Source organism: Pan paniscus, chromosome 2 (assembly GCF_029289425.2).
Source record: "Pan paniscus chromosome 2, NHGRI_mPanPan1-v2.0_pri, whole genome shotgun sequence".
In the NCBI taxonomy this organism is placed as follows: Eukaryota; Metazoa; Chordata; class Mammalia; order Primates; family Hominidae; genus Pan; species Pan paniscus.
The window spans coordinates 164,674,491-164,687,555 of NC_085926.1; positions in this window are offsets into that span (position 1 = coordinate 164,674,491).

The following is a 13,065-nucleotide window of genomic DNA, read 5'->3' on the forward strand; positions in this document are numbered from 1 at the left end:
TCTGAATAATTATTATAAAATAAAAAGACAATTCTATCATGTTGAATTCAATGGATTTTAGATGTGTTTTTGTTGCTGTTGCTGTCATTAGTCATATAAATTACATGAGTTTTTAGTTAAAAGTGGTATAAAACAATGTGTCAGACCTCTGAAACAGTCTACAACTACTATGACATCTAAACTTTTATAAAAGTTAAAATAGGCCAGGCGCGGTGGCTCATGCCTGTAATCCCAGCACTTTGGGAGGCCGAGGCGGGCAGATCATGAGGTCTGGAGATCGAGACCATCCTGGCTAACACGGTGAAACCCCATCTCTACTAAAAACACAAAAAATTAGCCGGGCGCAGTGGCGGGCGCCTGTAGTCCCACCTACTCGGGAGGCTGAGGCAGGAGAAGGGCGTGAACCCAGGAGGTGGAGCTTGCAGTGAGCCGAGATCGCGCCACTGCACTCCGGCCTGGGTGAAAGAGCGAGACTCCGTCTCAAAAAAAAAAAAAAAAAAAAGTTAAAATAACTTGTTAACCTAAAGTTAATAATTACATAGTGAATATATCGTAGAAAAGTCTAAATATTGTAAAGGCAACGAGGTTACCTCCTCATTTGACATGAAGATAGAGTGTTAAGTTCACAGAAAGTTATGGGCCTATAGAACAATACAAACTCTGCCCAGTGCATAAACTAAAGGGTAAAACTTTAGATTTTTTCAAAAAAACTTTTAATAGGATTTTTTTAAAATTGCATTTAACAACTACACTATTACCAGAAATGTGACCTAAAATATATTCATTTTCATTTCAATCGTGTCTAATATCTAAAATACAGTAAAATTTTCCAAGAAATAGAGCTAAAATTGTAGCAGTGAAAATAAGTGTGTATATATCTAGATTTTTTTTTGAAATGGCTTACTCTTCCATATGATTTAATCAAGCAAATATCCTGAATAGTTAACCTCCATAATCTTATCCCATGTCTAAGATACTTGGTGAAAACAAATATCCTGATTGCTTCTTCCTTTTTTGAGGATGTTCTAAAATTTTATGAAATTATTTTGATCTTCAATAACAGCTAATGTCTTTTGTTGGTTGCAACTCAAACTTTATAGACAGAGAGTAAAATTCAGGAGATACTTAATCTTTCCAATTTTATTTTAACCATTTTTGGTTTTGGCTAATAGGTTAAAACTACTGTCCAAAAATGGCTAAAAGAAATTAAAGAAGACATAAATAAATGGAAAGATATTTCATATTTATAGATCACAGAAATGAAAGATGGCAATATTCTCCAAATTTTGCAAAAATGTACCGAACACAATATACTCATATGGAAATTCAAGGGATCCAGAACAAACAAAATGATCTTGCAAAAAAAGGGCAGATTTAAGGACTTATATTTCATAATTTTCAAACTTACAGTAAAGCTGCAGTAATCAAGACAGTGTGGTATTGGCACAAGGACAGACATGAAAATCAATGAAACAGCATTGAAAGTTCAGAAATAAACCCTCGTATCTACTTTCAATTGATCTTTGATAAAGATACCAAAAATCTTCAGTAGCAAAAAGTATAATGTTTTAATAAACTGGGCTGGGACAACTGAATATCCACATGCAAAAAATAATGAAGTTCAACCCCTACATCATACCACATACCAAAGTTACCCAAATGAATAAAATTTCTAAATGTAAAAGATAAAATTTTGAAACTCTTAGAAGAAAATATATGCATAAATCTTGGAAACATTAGATCAGTCAACGTTTCTTAGATTTGACATGAAAACCACAAACAAAAAAAAAAAAGAAAGAAAAAAATAGAGATCACCAAAAACTTTTTCCTCTTCACCAGTTATATAATTTATTTCTGCCAGTAACCATTACAGAGGTAATAATTGGGAATATTTTATCATATTTATTTTTCATTATAAAATCATATTTGCATACCAGAATTATAAATAGAGGAAAGAAGGAAAAATAAAGCATTAAACCATTATATCTATGTTGCCTGTTAATTTTTTTTGTTGTATTTATTTATTAGGTTTAGGGGGTACATGTGCAAGTTTGTTACCTGAGTAAATTGTGTGTTACTGGGGTTTGGTTTACAAATGATTTTATCACCCAGGTAGTGAGCATATTACACAATGACTAGTTTTTTGTCCCTCATCCTCTTTCCACCCTCCCCAATCAATAAGGCCCTGGTGTCTATTGTTCTCATCTTTGTGTTTATTTGTACCCAATGTTTAGCTTCCCACTTACAAGTGAAAACATGTGGTATACGGTTTTCTGTTCCTGAATTTATTCACCCAGGAAAATGGACTCCAAATGCATCCATGCTGCTGCAAAGGGCATGATTTCATTTCTTTTTATGGCTGCCGAGTATTCCATGGTGTATATGTGCCTCACTTTCTTTATCCAGTCCATTGTTGATAGGCATCTAGGCTGATTTTACCTCTTCACAATTGTGAATAGTGCTGCAATGAACATATGCATACATGCATCTTTTTTGTAGCACAATGTGTACTCCTTTAGTTACATACTGAGTAATGGAATTGCTGGGTTGATATTAATTACATTTTAAGTTATTTCAGAAATCTCCACACTGCTTTGCACAGTAGCTGAATTAATTTATATTCCCATCAACAGCGTGTAAGTATTCCCTTTTCTCCACAACCTTACCAACATCTGTTATTTTAAACTTTTTAACAACAGCCATTTGAACTGGTGTGAGAAAGCATCTAATTGTGGTTTTGATTAGCATTTGTCTCATGACTAGTGATGTTGAGCATTTTTTCATATGCTTGTTTGTCTCTTTTATGTCTTCTTTGGAGAAGTGTGTGCTCATGTCTCTGCCTGTGTCTGAATGGGGGTATTTTTTGTTTTCTGCTTTTCAATTTAAGTTTCTCATGCATTCTGGGTATTAGTCTTTTATCAGATGCATAGTTTGCAAATGTTTTCTCTCATTCTGTAGGTTGTTTGCTTACTCTGTTGGTAGTTTCTTTTGCTGTGCAGAAGCTCTTTAGTATTATTAGGTCCTATTTGTCTATTTATCGTTTTTTGTTGCAATTGTTTTTGAAGGCTTCATCATGAAATATTTTCCAAGACCTGTGAAATTTCCTATGTTGTCTAGAGTTTTTATAGTTTTAGGTCTTACATTTAAATATTTGATCCATTGTGACTTAATTTTGGTGTATGGTGAAAGGATGAGGTCTAGTTTCAATCTTCTGCTTATGGCTGGTCATTTATCCCAGCACCATTTATTAGATAGGGGGTAATTTCCCCATTGCTACTTATTGTTATATTTGCCTAAGATCAGGTAGTTATAAGTGTGTAGCTATATTTCTTTATTCTGTATTTTATACCATTGGTCTACATGTCTGTTTTTGTACCTGTATAATTCTGTTTTGATTACTATAGTCTTATAGTATAGTTTGAAGTTGAGTAGTGTCATGCCTCTCTTTTTGTTCTTTTTGCTAAGGATTGTTTTGGCTATTTGGGCTCATTTTTTATTCCATGTTAATTTTAGAATTATTTTTTCTAATTCTATTGAAACTGATGTTGGCAGTTTGATAGAAATAATGTTGAATCTTTATTAGATTTAGGCAGTATGAGCATTTTAACAATATTAATTCTTCCTATTCTTGAGCATGGAACATTTTCTATTTGTTTGTGTTGTCTCTTTCAGCTGCATTTTGTAATTCTAGACGTAGAGTTCTTTCGCCTCCCTGATTAGATGTATTCCTTGGTATTTTTTTGTTTTGTTTCGTTTTATTTGTGGCTACTGTGAATAATACTGTGTTTTTGACTTGGCTGTCAGGTGGACCTTATTGCTGTATAGAAATGCTGCTATTTTTTGTACATTGATTTTGTATCTTGTAGCTTTACTGAAGTTATTTATCAGTTCTAGAAGCCTGTGAGTTGAGACTATAGAGTTTTCTAAATATAGAATTACATCCTCTTCAAAGAGAGATAGTTTAACTTCCTTGCCTCACATTTGAATGTTTTGAAATTTATTTCTCTTGCCTAAATGTTTTGCCTAGCACTTCCAGTACTATGTTGAATAGGCGTGGTGAGAGTGGGCAACCTCATCTTGTTCCATTTCTCAAGGGGAATGCTTACAGCTTTTCGCTGTTTAGTATGATACTAGCTGTGGGTTTGACATGGATAGTTCTTATTGTTTTGAGGTGTGTTCCTTTGATGCCTAGTTTATTGAAAGTTTTTAACAGGAAGATATATTGAATTTTATCAAAAGCCTTTTTTTTCTATTGATTGAGGTGATCATGTGGTTTTTGTTTTTAGTTCTGTTTATGTGATGAAACAAATTTTTTTATTTGTGTATTTGAATTGATCTTGCATCCCAGGAATAAATCCTACTTGACCATGTTGGATTAGGTTTTAATGTTTTGCTGGATTCAGCTTGCTAGTATTCTGTTGAGGATTTTTGTATCTATTTTCATCAGGGATATTGGCCTGAAGAGTTTTGTTGTTGTTGTGGCTTTGCCAGGTTTAGGTATCAGAATGATAATGACCTCCTAGAATGAGTCAGGGAGGAGTCTCTCATCCTCCATTTTTTGAAATAATTTTAGTAGGATTGGGACCAGTTCTTATTTGTACTTCAGATGGAATTTAGCAGTGACTTGTCTGCTCCAGGTCTTTTCTGATTGGTAGTTTTTTGTTTTCTTCTAGTTTTTTTTTTATTGATTCAGTTATAGAACTAATTATCAGTCTGTTGAGGATTTCAATTTCTTCAAGTTCAATATTGGGATGCTGTATGTTTCCAGGAATTTATCCATTTCCTCTAGGTTTTCAAGTTTGTGTGCATAGAGGTGACACAAAGAAATGGAAAAACATTCTATGCTCATGGATAGGAAGGATTAATATTGCTAAAATGGCCATACTGCCCAAAGCAATAACAGATTTGATGCTATTCCTATCAAATTACCAACATCTGTTTTCACAGAATTGGAAACGCTCAAAATAGTCTCTGAGGGTTTTTAATATTTCTGTAAGGTCAGTGATAATGTCACCTTTGCCATTTCTGATTGTGTTTATTTGGATCTTCTCTCTCTTTTTATTAATCTAGCTAGTGGTCTGTCAATCTTACTGTTTTCAATGACCAACTTTTGGTTTTGTTGATCTTTTGTATGGATTTTTGTTTAATTCCATTCAGTTAAGTTCAGTTCTTATTTTGGTTAATTCTTTCCTTCTGCTAGCTTCAATAATGGTTTGCTTTTGTTTCTCGTGTTCCTCTAGGTGTGATGGTAGGTTGTTAATTTGAGATCTTTCTAACTTCTTGATGTGGTGAGTTAGCACTATAAACTTTTCTCTTAACACTGCTTTAGCTATGTCCAAAATAGTCTCTGTATTGAATCTTTGTTTTCTTTAGTTTCAAGTAATTTTTCACTTCTGTCTTAATTTTATTATGTACCCAGTAATTCAGGAGCAGCTTGTTTAATTTCCATGTAATTGTGTGGTTTTGAGAGCTCTTTTCGATAGTTATTTCCATTTTTACTGCACTGTGTTCCAAGAGTATGGTTTGTATGAGTTATGTTTTTTGTTGTTGTTGTTGTTGTTGAGAATTGCTTTCTGTACCAGCATGTGCTTGATCTTAGAGTATGTGCTTTGAGATTAGGAGACTGTATATTCTGCTGTTTTGGAGTGGAGTATTCTGCAGATGTTTTTAGGTTAATTTGGCCAAGAGTTAAGTTTAGGTCCCTAATATGTTTGTTAATTTTCTGCCTAAATGATCTGTTTAACACTGTCAGTGGTGTGTTGAAGTCTCCTGGTATTATTGTGAGGTTATCAAAGTCTCTTCACAGGTCTCAAAACTTGTTCTATGAATATGGGTGCTCCAATGTTGGGTGCATATATATTCAGGATAGTTAACTGCTCTTGTTGAATTGAACCTCTTATTGTTATGTAATGTTCTTCATTGTTCTTTTTTATCATTCTTGGTTTAAAGTCTGTTTTGTCTGAAATAAGAATAGCAACCTTGCTCTTTTTTGTTTTCCACTTACTTGATAGACATTTCACCATCCCTTTACTTTGAGCCTATGGGTGTCATTGCACATGATATGGGTCTCTTGAAGATAACATCAAGTTGGGTCTTGCTTCTTTATCCAACATGTCAGTCTCTGCCTTTATGTGGGGCATTTAGCCCACTTACATTCAAGCTCAATATTGATATGTGAGAATTTGAACCTGTCATTGTGTTGTTATCTGGTTGTTATGTAGACTTTATAATATAGTCATTTTATAGTTTTAGTGGGTTATCTACATATTTGTGTTTTTGTGGTGGCAGTTATCAGTCTTCCATTTCCATTTTTTGCAGTCCCTAAAGGATTTCTTTTAAAGCAGTTCTTGTGGTAACAAATTTCCTTAGTATTTGGTCATCTGAAAAGTACTTTATTTTTTCTTCATTTATGAGGCTTCAATTTAACTAGACATGAAATTATTGGTTGGAATTTCTTTTCTTTAAAGATGCTGTGTATAGGCCCCCAACCTACTCCGGCTTGTAGGGTTTCTGTTGAAAGGTCCACTATTAGCCTGATCGGGTTCCCTTTGTAGGTGGCCTGCCCTCTGTCTCTAGCTACCTTTAAGATTTCTTTTTTGTTTCACATTGACCTTAGAGAATTTGATGACTATGTGTGTTGGGAATGATAATATTGTATAGTATTTCACAGGGGTTGTCTGAATTTCCTAAATTTGCATGTCAACCTCTCTAGCTAGGTAAGAGTAATTTTCATGAGCAATATTCTCAAATATGTTTTCCAAGTTGCTTGCTGTCTCTCCATCTCTTTCGGGAATGCCAATGAGTTATAGATTTGGTCTCTTTCCACAATCCCATGTTTCTCAGTGATTTCATCCATGTTTTAGAATTATTTTTTTTCTTTATTTTTGTTTGCCTGTGCTGATAGAAAGGAGTGGTCTTTGACCTCTAAGAGTCATTTGTCACCTTGGTTTGTTCTGCTATTAATGCTTTCAATAGCATTATGAGATTCCTGTAGTAAATTTTTCATTCCAGAAATTCAGTTTGATTCTTTCTTAAGATGGATATGTCATCTTTAAAGTCTTGGATCATTTTATTGATTTCTTTGGATTGGGTTTCAACCTTTTCAGTCATTTCAATCTGGGAGCCATTGCTGGGGAGCTAGTATAGTCGCTTGTAGGTAAGAAGTTGCCAGAATTCTTGCTCTGGTTCTTTTTCATCTGTGTGGGCTGATGTTCCTTTAATCTTTGAAGTTGCTGTCTTTTGGATTGGGCTTCTTGCTTTTATATTCTTCAATGCCCTTGAGGATTTGACTGTGGTTTAAGTTGGGTTTAACCAGTTGGTTTCATTTCTGAATGCTTTTAGGGGGTTAACACTCAGAGCAGCACTCTTGGGCTGTGTGCTCTGGCCCTAAGGGACTAAAACCAGTTTTGTGGTTTTGTTCTCTGGCCCATGAGGACAAGCATCTACTGTGCTGGAGGAGCCAAGGTGTTACTGGTCTGCAGGAAACATTCCAATGGGGAATGCCAGAAAAAGCACTGCAGTATGGTGACGGGGAGCTGAGAGAGAGCATGCTGCACTGGGGAGTCTATAGGTGAGTGCACACCAGTGGGGCAGCAGGGAGGCCATGAATAGTGCACACCAGTTGGCCAGTGGGGGTTGCCATAGGTGAGTGCACACCAATGGGGCAGTGATGGAGCAGCAGAGGAGTGCACACCAATGGGGCAGTGATGGAGCAGCAGAGGAGTGCACACCAATGGGGAAGGGGAGCCATGCATGCATGTGCACCATTGGGGAAATGACGGTTTCTGCATATGTGCACACTAGATGTAGTATTAAAATTGTCAATGGGCAAAGAAAATGAATAATCGCTTTTCAGAAGAAGATACACAACCGACCAACAAACATGAAAAAAATGCTTATCATCACTAATCATCAGAGAAATGCAAATCTAAGCCACAATAATATAGTACCTCACAAAAGTCAGAGTGGCTAATATTAGAAAGTCTGAAACAATAGATGCTGGTAAGGCTGCAGAGAAAGAAAATAGTTGCATAGTTGGTTGGAATGTAAATTAGGTCAGCCACTGTGGAAAGCAGTGATTTTCTTAAAGAATTTAAAACAGAACTTCCATTCCACCCTACAATCCCATTACTGGGTATATACCCCACAAAAAATAAAAGTTGAAATTATTAAATAAACAAGTAAAATTGTATAATTTTCTTGTTATATAGCTGTAATAAGTTAGTATCTTGTTTACTTTCTCTTTTTTTTTTTTTTTTGACTTTTAAGTTGAGAGGATACAGGTTTAGTTTGGTTGCATGGGTAAATTGCACGTTGCTGAGGTTTGACATATGATCCTATCACCCAGTGAGCATAATACCGATAGGTGGTTTTTCAATGCATACACGTCCCCTGCCTTCTACCCTCTAGTAGTCCCTGGTATCTATTTTTCCCATTTTTATGTCCATGTTTAGCCAATGTTTAGTTTTTCCTTATAAATAACATTTGATATTTGATTTTCTATTTCTGCGTTAATTTGCTTAGGATAAATATCTAGCCGTATCCATGTTGCTGAAAAGAACATGATGTTGTTCTTTTTTATGGGTGTGTAGCATTCCGTGTCATATATATACCACATTACCTTTTTCCAGTCTACTTTTGATGGGTGTCTAGATTTATTTCACATCTTTGCTATTGTGAATAATGCTGTGATGAACATATGAATGCATGTGTATTTTTGTTTTAAGTTCTTTGAGAAATTTCCATACTGCTTTCTACAGTGGATGAACTAATTTAAATTCCCACATGACTTTCTCACAATATGTTGATTCATTCATCTTTTGGTGAGCTTTTTGGATTATTTCCAGTTTTTAAGCTACTTTATATAAATCTTTCATAAAACACTGTGCACAAGTCTTTGTGTGAATGTACGTTTTTATTTGCCTTGGAGAAATACCTAGAAATATTATTTTAGGCACTCAACTACTGATATAGATTTCACTGAATCAAGTTCTTATGCAGACACATTCTAATTGGCACAATTAGGACTTGAATGCTACTGGATACATAAAGTAAAATATGCTACCTTAGAGCTAGATAATTTCTCATTGTCAGCAAGGATGAGGCTTGTAGACTTCAAATATTTGTTATAATAAAGGAGACAAGGGAGCCAAATCTAGTTAAATCTTGGTAGAAAGATAAATTTTTTTACCCAGACAAGTGCTATCATTTTTTTTTTTTAAATGTGATTATATTTTTATTTTAAGGAAACTTTTAATTGTTCCTGTTGGTATATAAGATACATTTCTCAATGTTCTGACAGTGATAATTAAAAGAGTAAAGTTTTTAATACAGATTTAGAATATATGAAACCTATGGATAAATCTGTGACACAAGCACAAGTCGTAGTATGTTTTAGTTACATTTTTCAGCCCATTATCAATTTAAGTTTAATGCAGAATGCAAATAAACAGTCTTGTTTCTGTATATACTGCACCTGCTATTGTTGATTCTGTGACATGTGGTTTTATGTGTTCTTAATATCATGGAATTCAACAACACCAATTGTTTTATTTATGTAAATTTGCCTTTATTTAGGTTTCACATGTTTTTAAAATGTCCCCAACCTTTTGTACTTAGACTTTTAAAATGAGTGAGCTAATAATTTGACCACTTTGACAGTTACTTTAGTTTATTTTATCTGTATGGCCAGATACCAACAAAATAGTGGTCATTATCCTATAGAAGGCAATATGGGGTTTAATATAACCTGTAAATAATTTTCATTTTTTAAAAAAATGCCTATATCTAAAATATACCAAGAACTTTTTAAAACTCAACAAAAATAATACAACAACTTAATTGAAAAATAGGCCCAAGACCTTAACAACACCTAACCAAAGAAGATATAGAGATGGCAAATACCATATTAAAAGATAATCCACATCATATATAATGAGGAAAATACAAATTAAAACAACAATAAGTTACCACCACACACTTATTTAGGATGGCCAACATCCAGAACAATGACAACACTAAATGCTGATGAGCATTTGGAGTAGCAGAAATTCTCATTCATTGGTGGTGGGAATGTAAAACAGTACAGCTACATTGGAATGCAGTTGGGCGTGTTTCTTACAAAACTAAACATACTCTTATCATATGATCCAGGAATTGCAGTACTTGGTATTGATGCAAGGAATTGAAAACATGTCTACACAAAAATCTGCACACAAATGATTATAGCAGTTTTATTCATACTCAGAAAAACTTGGAAGAACTAAGATATCCTTCAGTATGTAAATGGATAAGCTGTTTTATGATATCTAGACGGTGGAATGTTATTCAGTGCTAAAAATTAATGAGCTATCAAACCACGAAAAGACATGAAGAAAACTTAAATTAATGTTAAGTGAAAAAGCCACATACTGTTTAATTCCAACTATATGACATTCTTAAAAAGACAAAACCGTGGAGACAAAAAAAGGATCAGTGGTTGTCAGGGGTTAGGGTAAAAGAGGTATACATAAATAGAGCAGAAAGTATGTTTTGGGCAGTGAAATTACTCTATATGATATTATACTGGTAGATTCATGTCATTATACATTTGTCCAAACCCACAGAATTTACAACACCAAAAATGAACTCATGTAAACTATGGACTTTGGGTGATCGTGATGTGTCAATGTAGGATCATCAGTTGTAACAAATGTACCACTATGGTAGGACATGTTTATAAGAGGAGAAGCCATGCATATGTGGGGGGAAGAGGGAATAAGGGAAATCTCTGTACATCCCTCTCAATTTGTTCATGAACCTGAAACTTCTCTTAAAAAATAAAGTTTATTTTTTTAAAAAAGCTTCAAAGGAAAATATTTATTACTTAAATAGTTATTTTATAAGTTATGCTGGAATAAGATAATGGGTTTGCTTTTTCATTGTGAGAAGGATTTTTCAATATATGTTAATATTATGAAAGGGATTTTGTTCAGAGTGCCATACAAAATAGTTCTGGCAGGGCAAGGCACATATTAGACATTCATTTATTTCATCTATTCCAACTCCTGAAAAGAATGTAACAGAACAGTTACAAAATGTAGTTGCAGCCAATTCCTTCAGTTTATGCAATAAAAATCATACAGATTAAGAGCACACCTGAAATAGTTGTTATATGTACTCTATCTCGTCATTGTTCCAGTGACCTGATGAGTTCTGTCTTAGAGCATGTCAATTCAGTGTCTACATATTAAGAGTTTATGAGGAGATGCCAATTTTGTTAAAGCAGCTTTATAAGACATGATGTAAGATTTGTCACCATTAAAAAAGTGATAACCAAAGAAATAAATGAGTATAAAATTCTTGAACTCAACATTCATTCTCCTGACCTGATTGCCAAGATATATATATATAACTTGCCAGTTAGCTATTTTTCTTAATTCCCATCATATCTATTTATTCCATTTGTTTACTTACATATTCATCATTAATTAATTTATAAAAATTAATTATTAAAAAGAAGAAAAACCTGGCTGGTACAACATATAGGCCAAGAAAGAGAAGAAAATGTGAAAAAACTTGAAAATGTAAATTAATAAAAAGATGAGTTCAATACAGCTATGACAAAGAGAAGCTGAAAATATAACAAGAAAACATAAAGACGTATACTACTAAGTTAAGAAAATAAAATGAAGACAAATAAAGCATTATTAGAGATACTAAAAAATTAATTGAAAATCAGAAAAGGAACATTGAACTTACTGAAGTAGAAGAAAAGGTTAAGAAGATTATAGTGTGTGAAAAAAAAGAAAAAGTTTAAAGCATTTAGGAAGACAATAATAGATATGTAATGAATAAAGACCTTCCAAAATATGGAAAACATTTATTCCTGTGAAAGAAACCAGCAAATTGGACAGTGCATTAAAATATAATTTTTAAAACTTTGGAAATAGTTTCAAAGGGTCCATATATTCCAGATAAAATGATTCCAGAATAATGTATACTAAGCCACTTGCTTATGATTGAATTTTAATAAAAGTTCATTTTTAGCCATCCAGAAATAAGGAAACAAACCGTTTAGAGTCAGTAAAAGACAGAAACAAGTCACTTCTCCTCATGGACATTAAACATTAAAATCAACATTAAAAATCACAACAAAGTATAGCGAGGTAGGCAAAATTATCAATGAAGTGAAGTGTGAACTAAGCATATTAAACACCCCAAATTTTTGTTCCTTTTTAAAGGCAGTGGACAAACATTAGAAAACACCTAAGAATTTGAGGCAGCAGCACCTGTGAGTTAATTTTGAAAAATATCAATTGCAAAATCACATATACACACAAACACATACATACACATAAATAAAATGCAAAACAAATCAGCTTCATTATTTTTCTATTGAAACTGACACAATTTCTAGCACAATTTTAGACTCCATTTAAGCTCTACTCTCTTTCTCCTCAATCTATCCCTAACCTCTTCTCTATTTTTTTTCTGTGAGAGGGTCTCATTCTGTTGCTTAATCAGAGCTCTCTGCTTCCTCAAATTCCTGGGCTCAAGTTATTCTCCTGCCTCAATCTCTCAAGTAGCTGCAACTACAGGCATACTCCACTATGCCCGACTACGTTTTTTGGTGTTTGTTTGTTTGTTTGTTTCTGTTTAGTAGAGATGGGGTCTTGCTATGTGGCCCAGGCTGGTCTCTAACTCTGGGCTCAAGCGATCTTCCAGGCTCAGGAGGCCGAATTAGAGACCAGCCTGGACAACATAGCAAGACCTCCCTGGAAAACATAGCGAGACCTCATGTCTTCTAAACTCCTGCTGGGATTACAGGAGCGAGGTGGGATTACAACTCCTCCTGGCATTACAGGAGTGAGCCACCATGCCTGGCCTCTCTCACTGCTTGAATCCAGTGAGGACCCATCTGAATTTCCACAGATCTCTCTTGCTACAGAGTTAAGGGAAAGCAAGTCATTATTACTGATATTTATCACAAGAAGTAAAAACAAGCGTATATTCAGGAAAGAGTAAGATGAAGATGCAGGTACCTCAGTTACAATGTCTGTAGCTGCAGAAAAATCAAACTGAGGG